A 7,779-nucleotide genomic window follows, 5' to 3' on the forward strand; every position below is an offset into this window, starting at 1 on the left:
TATATACATATATATTTTTTTAAAGTTCAGAGATAGAGTCTTATATGCTTATATATAAATACACTTGCTGATATACCCCTGAAATAAATCCAGTAACAATGATGATTTCCATCTTGGTAGTAAATATACTAAGGCAGAGAGCCCTGGTGTGCCCCGGCCACCCAGGGCAAGCACTGGACCTGAGCATCACAACCCAGCTCCCTTCACACACTGCGCTTTTTAGGGGCGTAACTACCACATCAGTAATGCCAAGATTGTGTGAATGTGACTAAGATACTGCTCCAAGTGCCCAACTTGCAGGTTACATCTCACCTGTGGGAACTTGAAGACTGGATGGACATTTGATTTCATGATTCATTTAAAGAGATACAAAATGCTGCTTTGAAGCCTCTCTTCCCCTTTTGCATTTGATGGCTGCACAGCAAGTGGAATTACCCTCAGCATGTCACACTCCAGTGGGCAGAGATGGTTTGTAAAAGCTGATAAGCCTTGTTAGGGTTTGCAACTTTGTATGAACTTCAGTGATAAATACCGCATCTGTGAAATGCCAAATACTGCTGAAACTTTGGCATGGGCACAACAGATTATAGCTAATGTGGGAGCACACAGGTACACCATGCAGTAAATTACAGTCATGATACGCATCCACTTGCTGTGAAAAATAGTGGGTTTTGAGCCAGTGGTATCCCAGTAAACAGAGATCTAATAGAGCTAACGACTTGGCTGTAAATTAACGAAGCAAGAATGATGTGACCAGGCTCCTGCATGAGTACAGGAGGAAATGATCATCAATATTTGTTTATGGCTCTCATTCATACTTTACCTGCTGTGGCGGGGATGATGGCATACGCAGCCAACAGCTGAAGACTACAGGGCCTCCTTTACCCTCCATTTTAAGAAAAGATGACAACCCCATTTACTATGAAACTTTCAAATTGTTTTTCTAATTCTTTTTTTTTTTTTTTTCCTGAATTGATTAATAGGAATTTCAGAATAATGTCCTGCATGTAGATGAAAGCAAAGCTTGATGTTCTAAAGTGCCAAACTTTTCTGTTTGGGCCTGTGTGATGGAGATCGAGGAGAATTCCATCTTTATTTATTAACATAAGCCCTAACTATGAATGGGAACTTGCTGCTTTGAGCAACAATGCTGGCTTCTGCTTCAAGGTGAGATGCCTCAGGTTGGTATCCTGGAAATTGCCCTTTGCTTGGGTCTGGCTATTAAGTGGCAGGTAACCCTCATCTCTCACTTGACTCTGAATGCACCTTCCTACAACTTGTGAGATAGGAAGAAAAAGAATAAACACTTTTGGCTACTTTAAATGTATTCCATGAGCACTGCATTTCATGCTGATGGTTCTGCTATAGTCATTATTAGTTTAGCACTCTGTCTGTTGTTGTTCATCTGTTACCAATGGCCCTATTACTTGTTGAGTGTGTTGGTTGAGGACTCTTTTGTTCTTCATTTTTAAAGCCTTCAAACATAAGGGATCCTGTGGCTGGGATCCTGAGCACTCTGATACACCTAACACATAATGAGCATTCTAACACCCATTCTATTCTATGCTTTGCAGCATCCCAAAGATTGCACAGCAGGAAGACGATGTTAAGTAACATTGCTCCAAAAACTCAGCAACACTTTTTCCTGCTATTCCCCTCCAGCCTCACCCACAGTGCCCATCAAATAATCGCTCACCAAGCCCACCTGTCAGCACAGGATCTGTAGTTCATGGAATGTGCCTGGCCATGGTGTTGGATTACCAAGGCTCTCTATAAACAGAAGTACTTTGAATGACTTGTCATCTCTTACAAATTGAACAGGGGAAATGAAGGCTACAGGAATGAATGACATGAGTCTACAACAAAAATCACAGAGGCACTTCTTTCACCTACCCTGACACTCTCCAGTTAAGCTGGAGTTTCACACGCAGTGCCAGGGCTGATCAACACTGCCTTGCACAGGTTTTTTTTCTTGTTTATTTGCTAGGCATCCTTGATGCTAAACAAATTTGCCTCAGGGTTGCTTAATGCCTCACAGTCCAAATATTCCCCCCTCCAACTGAAGATACTGATGGTGATATTTAGTGAGAAGCTTGATGGAAAACAAACTCTTCCTGCTCTGTTTTGGGGGTTTGCTTTTTTGCACCTTCTCACTTTAATGCCTTCCATGCATTTCTTTATCCCACCTTCCAAAAAACAAAAACAAAAACAAACAACAACAAAGCAAACTGTACCTTGAGGCTCCCCAGCACAAAGATGTCAAGGAAAATCTTGCCTCTGTCTTTCAGTCTGGTGGTGTCCTCTTGAAGCTGCTCTTCTATAGTTCAGTCCTATCCCTAGGAAGCAAAAGGTTACATTTAGACTGAGTATCCAGATGTCAAAGTAATGGTACCACATTTGTTTAATGCCATTTGGTGTCTGGAGACACATCAATGGCACTCACTAATGATTCTGGTAGGTAATGCATTCCATGCATTTCTTGTGTTTCCCATGTAAACACTTTCAGATCTACCATGATAGGCAGATAGCTGTGTCTAACAAATACTAAAAGAAAGGAGGACATGGTAACATTACCCAGAAAATGTGTTGGCTTCAGTTTCCCCATGCATAATGCTGTAACAACTCCATTTGCTCACAAGGAAAAGATACCAGACTTTGGTAAAGCAGAAGTCAGAACCACCAAGGGCTTAATTATATAATAAAACATTCTTGAAGCCCTCACATTAGCTCACTTATGCTTAGTGGAAAAGGCATCACCTAGCAACAGTCACTAACAAATCACAGGAAAAATAATAGAGATTATATGCTACATCACTCTATAGAGTTAAAACTGGTAGCGAGCTGTGCTCCTCCTTTCATTTTGCATGGAAAATGTCCGTGGTTTACAAGTGTGAGGTGGAACAAGTGCACTTTAGAGAAAGACGGGGCAGCTGATCTTCCATTAAAAAGTGGTCTTTAGAAGATGCCCAAAGATGGGGAGACATCTTGGTCTGGCCAGAGATAGCACAGATCTGACATGAGAAAAATGATGAAAATATACACGTGGTCAAAGAAATTCTGCCTTGTGTCTCAATTAGTCTTAGAAGGATGAGCTATTGCTTTGAGCATTGATCTGGCTCTAATTTTGCAACACACGCATCCTGTGCGTGGCTGGGCAAGGTAAAATCATAGAAGTTGAAAAAGATCACTAAGACCACCATCTAGTCCAACTGTCCACCCACCTCTGTTTTCATTTCCATCCTACCGCTGTGCATTGCAGTGCAGAAACTCTTAGAAACTGCAGTCGAAAGGACCACATCAGTATTTAAGACAGTTATTAGAATTATCTCCATATTGCAAATTGCAGCAAGCAAAGAGAGATTGGTTTTATTACAAATTATGCTTTGTTAACAAGTTGTTAGCTAAGTTCTCACTCCAGAATATTTAGAGCCAGCTAAATAATATGTGTCAAATCATTGATCTGACAAGTTTCACAACTTTTTTTTTTCCACTTTAAATTTCAAATATCTATTCAAAAAATAGCATGTTTGGTTTTTCACTCAGCTTTAATTACCGGTGACAGCATGAGAGGGAGAAAGAACAAAGCTGAATGCACAGATCCCAGAGGGATTTTGCCATCTCTGACCATTAAGGGATAAAAGTAAAGAAGGAAAAAAAATAATAAACCAACATCTCCCAACTTGGAAACTGAGCCCACTTAGCCCAAAGGCCCCAGGAAGAGGCAATGCAGCCTTTCTGCTCTGCTTGCATCCCTGCAGCTTGCTTTGCTGATTGCACCTGTAGCTGGATGCTATGGTAGAAAACCTTGTACAGCGGGATTATTAGAGGCAGCAGTTCTGCAAGGGTGTGATGTTGGTCATGCTGAGTATGATATGGCTGGTACTGGGGAGGAAGGGAAAAGCTGCAGCACAGAGCTCTGCCCCTCAGTCAGAAAACAGCTTCAGGTTGGGTGGCTTAAAGGTACAGGTTTGTGATTTTTAGGGAAGAGATACCCCATCACTGTTTCACTCTTCTGTTCCAGACTCCAATGAGGTGGTTAAAAGACACATCCCTGAGATTGCACCTGACATTCTGCTCTCCTATTACAAAGCAGAAGGATGCCTATGTGAAGCTGAGAAACAAAGCTATATTTCCTAAGTTAGATACCTGAATCAAGCATTCTTAATTCAAGCTGAAAATCCCACTGCAGGTGCAGACCTTGAGCAGGTCTGGTTACGGCAATGTTCAGATAAGGCAGAGCTTGCTGTTAGAAAAGGCTTGTGCTCTGTGCCCTGCTTTTGGAGGTCTCAGACAGAACAGGGCTGCCACGACTATAGCATTACTCAGAGCATGTGGAAGCAGCACAACTGGATTCCAGCTCCCTGGTAATTATCAGGTATACACGAAAGAGCCAATCAGGCACCCAAAAGGACAGGCTGCCCTCTGCTCCCCCCGGTTGCAGCTGGCTCCTTATTTCAAGTGCAATCTTAAATGGCAAGGAAAAGGATTTGCTGCAGAAGCAATGTTGTTTGGTATCAAAAAAGGTTCCTCCTTCCTCCTGCCCCCTCCCTCTGCCTGCTTTTCATGTTTTATACAAAACTCACCACTCTCTACACTCCTGGATTTTCTTCCCTTCTAATAGTAAAGAAGTGAATCTGATGTCTCCCACTGATGGCTTCCTAACCTCCAAAAGCATGTGTTTATCATGAGTTTCGGCTATCCAAAATAGTTTTGACCTGAGGTTACAATGCAGGCTCAGATTGCTTCCAAGTGGGTTAAATGGATGATAAGCAAACATTTCATTACAGACTCTCCGTTGTTGTAAGGATGTGCAAATCCCCAGAACAATTTTCAGCATATCCTCTGGAGCTGCGCATTGCTTTGCACCTGGAGCTTTGCTGGGGCTGAACCCTGCTGTTCCTTTGCTAATAGGACGAAGAAGTGGCTCAGAGCCACCTGCACACTGCAGTATGGAGTTCTAAGCCTCCTGCTGGCTCCACCCCAAAATTAGTTTTAACTGAACAGGACTAACTAATCAAACTAACTAAACAGGACTGTGCTGAGTCCTTTGATAAAATAACAGAGATGATGGACCGAGTGGCCAAACGCATCCCCATCCCACATCAGCACTATGTACCCATCTCTTTCCCAGCTCAGCATTGCTTTCTGATTTAAACTGCTTCAAAGCCCACCACTCGCATTAACTCTGAGTGTGATTTTCAGACCCTGCTATCCAGCCAAGGACCATGTCCCCATTTTTCCCATGCCTACTTTTACACTCACCCAGGGCAAGAACCTAAACTAAGCAATGACGGAGAAAAGAAGACTGAGAGTGTGCTGTGCACACTGAGATGGGCACTCTGGGGATTCCAGTTGGAGCAGCACAGGGGATGGATGAGAACAGAGCACACTTACCAAGTCAGGCTGTAACTGCACCCTGCAGGAAGAGAAGAGCCGATCCAATATAGCATTAATGTAGCTGTGCAGGTTCAGCTGCGTGTAGCCTGCTTGAGCATGACAGACACAGGTTTTTTCTTCCCTTGGCATTGTCACATTTGTAGCCTGAAAATGTTTAAATCCACTCTGTAATAAAGAAAACAATATGAAGATTTTCTTTCCTTTCCCAAAGCAGTTTCTTCTCTAAGGACCCCTAACTTTGGTGCCCAGATTTAGCCTACGGACAGCTGCAAGATCGTAAAGGATACTGTGCTATTGCCAGCAAAGTTTCCTACATCCCTTATTCCAGCCTAATGACAGCAAGGCTATCAGCAGCTCTATTCTACAGCTAGTCGTGCTGATACAGATGTGTCATCTTGCTCAGTTTAATCTGTTCTCACCAGTTACCAGCCTCCATAACTCTTCTTGAGCCCAAACCATTCCTGGTGTAGGGTTGTCCATAGCAATGTCAGGTCCAGCCCTTTATTTCAGTGGTACTATAGGGATTAGCATGGATTTACCTAGTCTTGAAAAGAAAAGGAATATGTCTAATTATGCTTTGCTAAGTATGAAATGTCCTTCTATTTAGCAGATGCTTGGGCCCTACTTTGACCTAACACTGAGTGTTTCGAGTAAACTGCCATCAGCCCCGTCAAACTGTTGTGGGTAATTTGGAGTATGAAATGTGTTAAATTATTCAAAGAGCTGAATAAGCATAAACAGGCAGTACAACGGGAGAGATATGCATACCCAGCGATGCCAGCATGACATTTAATACATCATATTAGCACTCCTGTTAGTACAAAGAGCCGGATGCCTAGCACAGCAGCAAATTCCCAGGCAGAACACAATGTAGCTGCATTTTGCCCCCTGCAGCCTTTCTCCAACTGTTCCCCTTTGCAAAGCTAGATGTGGTTTCCCTGTAACCAAAGGTGAAAGTTGGGAAGCAAAATTTGATTCCCCCCTGCAATGGTCAGTGCAGGAGGCCAGGTCACCCACCTCTGCTTCTCATTGGCATCAATCACTGCACTGATAGCAACTCTCTGAGAGCAGGCGTGTATATCACATCAGGATCAGGCCCCAAACTGTCTGCTAGTGGAAAACAGGCTCCTAGATGGGCAAACTCTGCTCAGTAACAGAGCTAACGTGGCACGAATCACGTGCAGGCTCATAGTGCATGTCTGCCTCAGAAATACGTACAAATCCCCATGTCCTAGTAAAAGCTGACACTAATTCAAGACAAAACCTTACATTTTACCTACTGTAGAAGCACTCCATTATTTCTTATTCTTCAAAACAAAGAGTGTTTTCAGGTTACTGAGTATTTCTGAGATCTCAAGGGATTATACATCAGGGGAGGAATGAGATGCTTCTGTAGTCAAGTTTTCATGATGGCAAGCACCAAGGGGGAAGTGATACTCTGTACTTTGAAAGCTTTAAGTTTGGAACTGGCAATCCAATCTTCATTGCTTGGTTTGTTAATGAAAATAGAAACAAAACTTACAAAAAAAAAGAAATATTCCATAGAGCCAGCACATAACAAATAAATGGAATGATCTCTCCTGAGGGCAGATGGAAGCCCCAGCGATGGAGTTAATATAGCCTGGACAAAGCACTCATGGATGTGAAAACACTGTCTGAAATATGGCTGTATCAACAGGGGATGGACTAGCTGAACTAAAAGGCCTTTCCTTGACTTTTTATGTTTCTCTTTTTCCTTTCCATTTTGTTTTTCTTCCCTTTCTGCAGTTTTAAGTTGGGGGGGCTAGGGTGGGGGGTAGGATTAACTTGCGCATGGGTGAAGTCTGATTGTAAATGGTTCTGAAGTCAGTTTGCTATCTTTTATACATCCTGATCATTGAGTCACCGTTTTCTTTCCTTTTTGATCCTGTTTGGTGTGGCTAAAAACGGTGATTTTTATCTAACAGTCTTACAAGGCTGGAAGAGACATTAGTACATTTTGCTCATTCCTTTGAGACAAATACACTGCACTGTGTTTCTTGGCTCTCCTTTTTCTTGCTTCTGAACCACATTTAGCGATAACATTGGGTTGCTGAGTCTAACTCCATGAAAAGTGTTTACTAGCTTTGTTATCACAAGCAGTTTATGAGAATATGCAGACAAAAAGTACATAGATTTTCAAATGGCGAATGGGAGCTTGTCATATAGGCACTTGGAAAAACTCCATTTGAATTTGCAGCCTGAGCCAATTTCTGTTCCTTCTGAAGTGAACCACAGAAAAATATTAAACGCCATCTTGCCAAAAACGTAACCTCTGCTTATAAACACAATGGAGATGGGCAAACACTGTGAAGAGAAAACGTTGATTCAAATTTTTGTCTTTAGATGTAATTGGGTTTTTTT

The 7,779-nt window shown here is 42.4% G+C and overlaps 1 long non-coding RNA gene across 2 annotated transcripts; it reads right to left on the minus strand.

Annotated features, from left to right (window-relative positions):
* Positions 1-1,138: 1,138 nt before the first annotated feature.
* Positions 1,139-5,556, minus strand: LOC146758441 (uncharacterized). Of its 2 annotated transcripts, none has more exons than XR_014934162.1 (3): positions 5,395-5,556; positions 2,235-2,336; positions 1,139-1,276 (listed from the first exon to the last, which is right to left on the minus strand). It is a non-coding gene; the product is annotated as an uncharacterized LOC146758441 (long non-coding RNA). The 2 variants fall into 2 exon arrangements; XR_014934161.1 differs by lacking the exon at positions 5,395-5,556 and adding an exon at positions 2,575-2,738.
* Positions 5,557-7,779: the final 2,223 nt, after the last annotated feature.

The sequence above is a fragment of the Coturnix japonica genome, chromosome 14 (genome assembly GCF_054131305.1).
Source record: "Coturnix japonica strain WE chromosome 14, WE-NBRP24, whole genome shotgun sequence".
Classification (NCBI taxonomy): domain Eukaryota; kingdom Metazoa; phylum Chordata; class Aves; order Galliformes; family Phasianidae; genus Coturnix; species Coturnix japonica.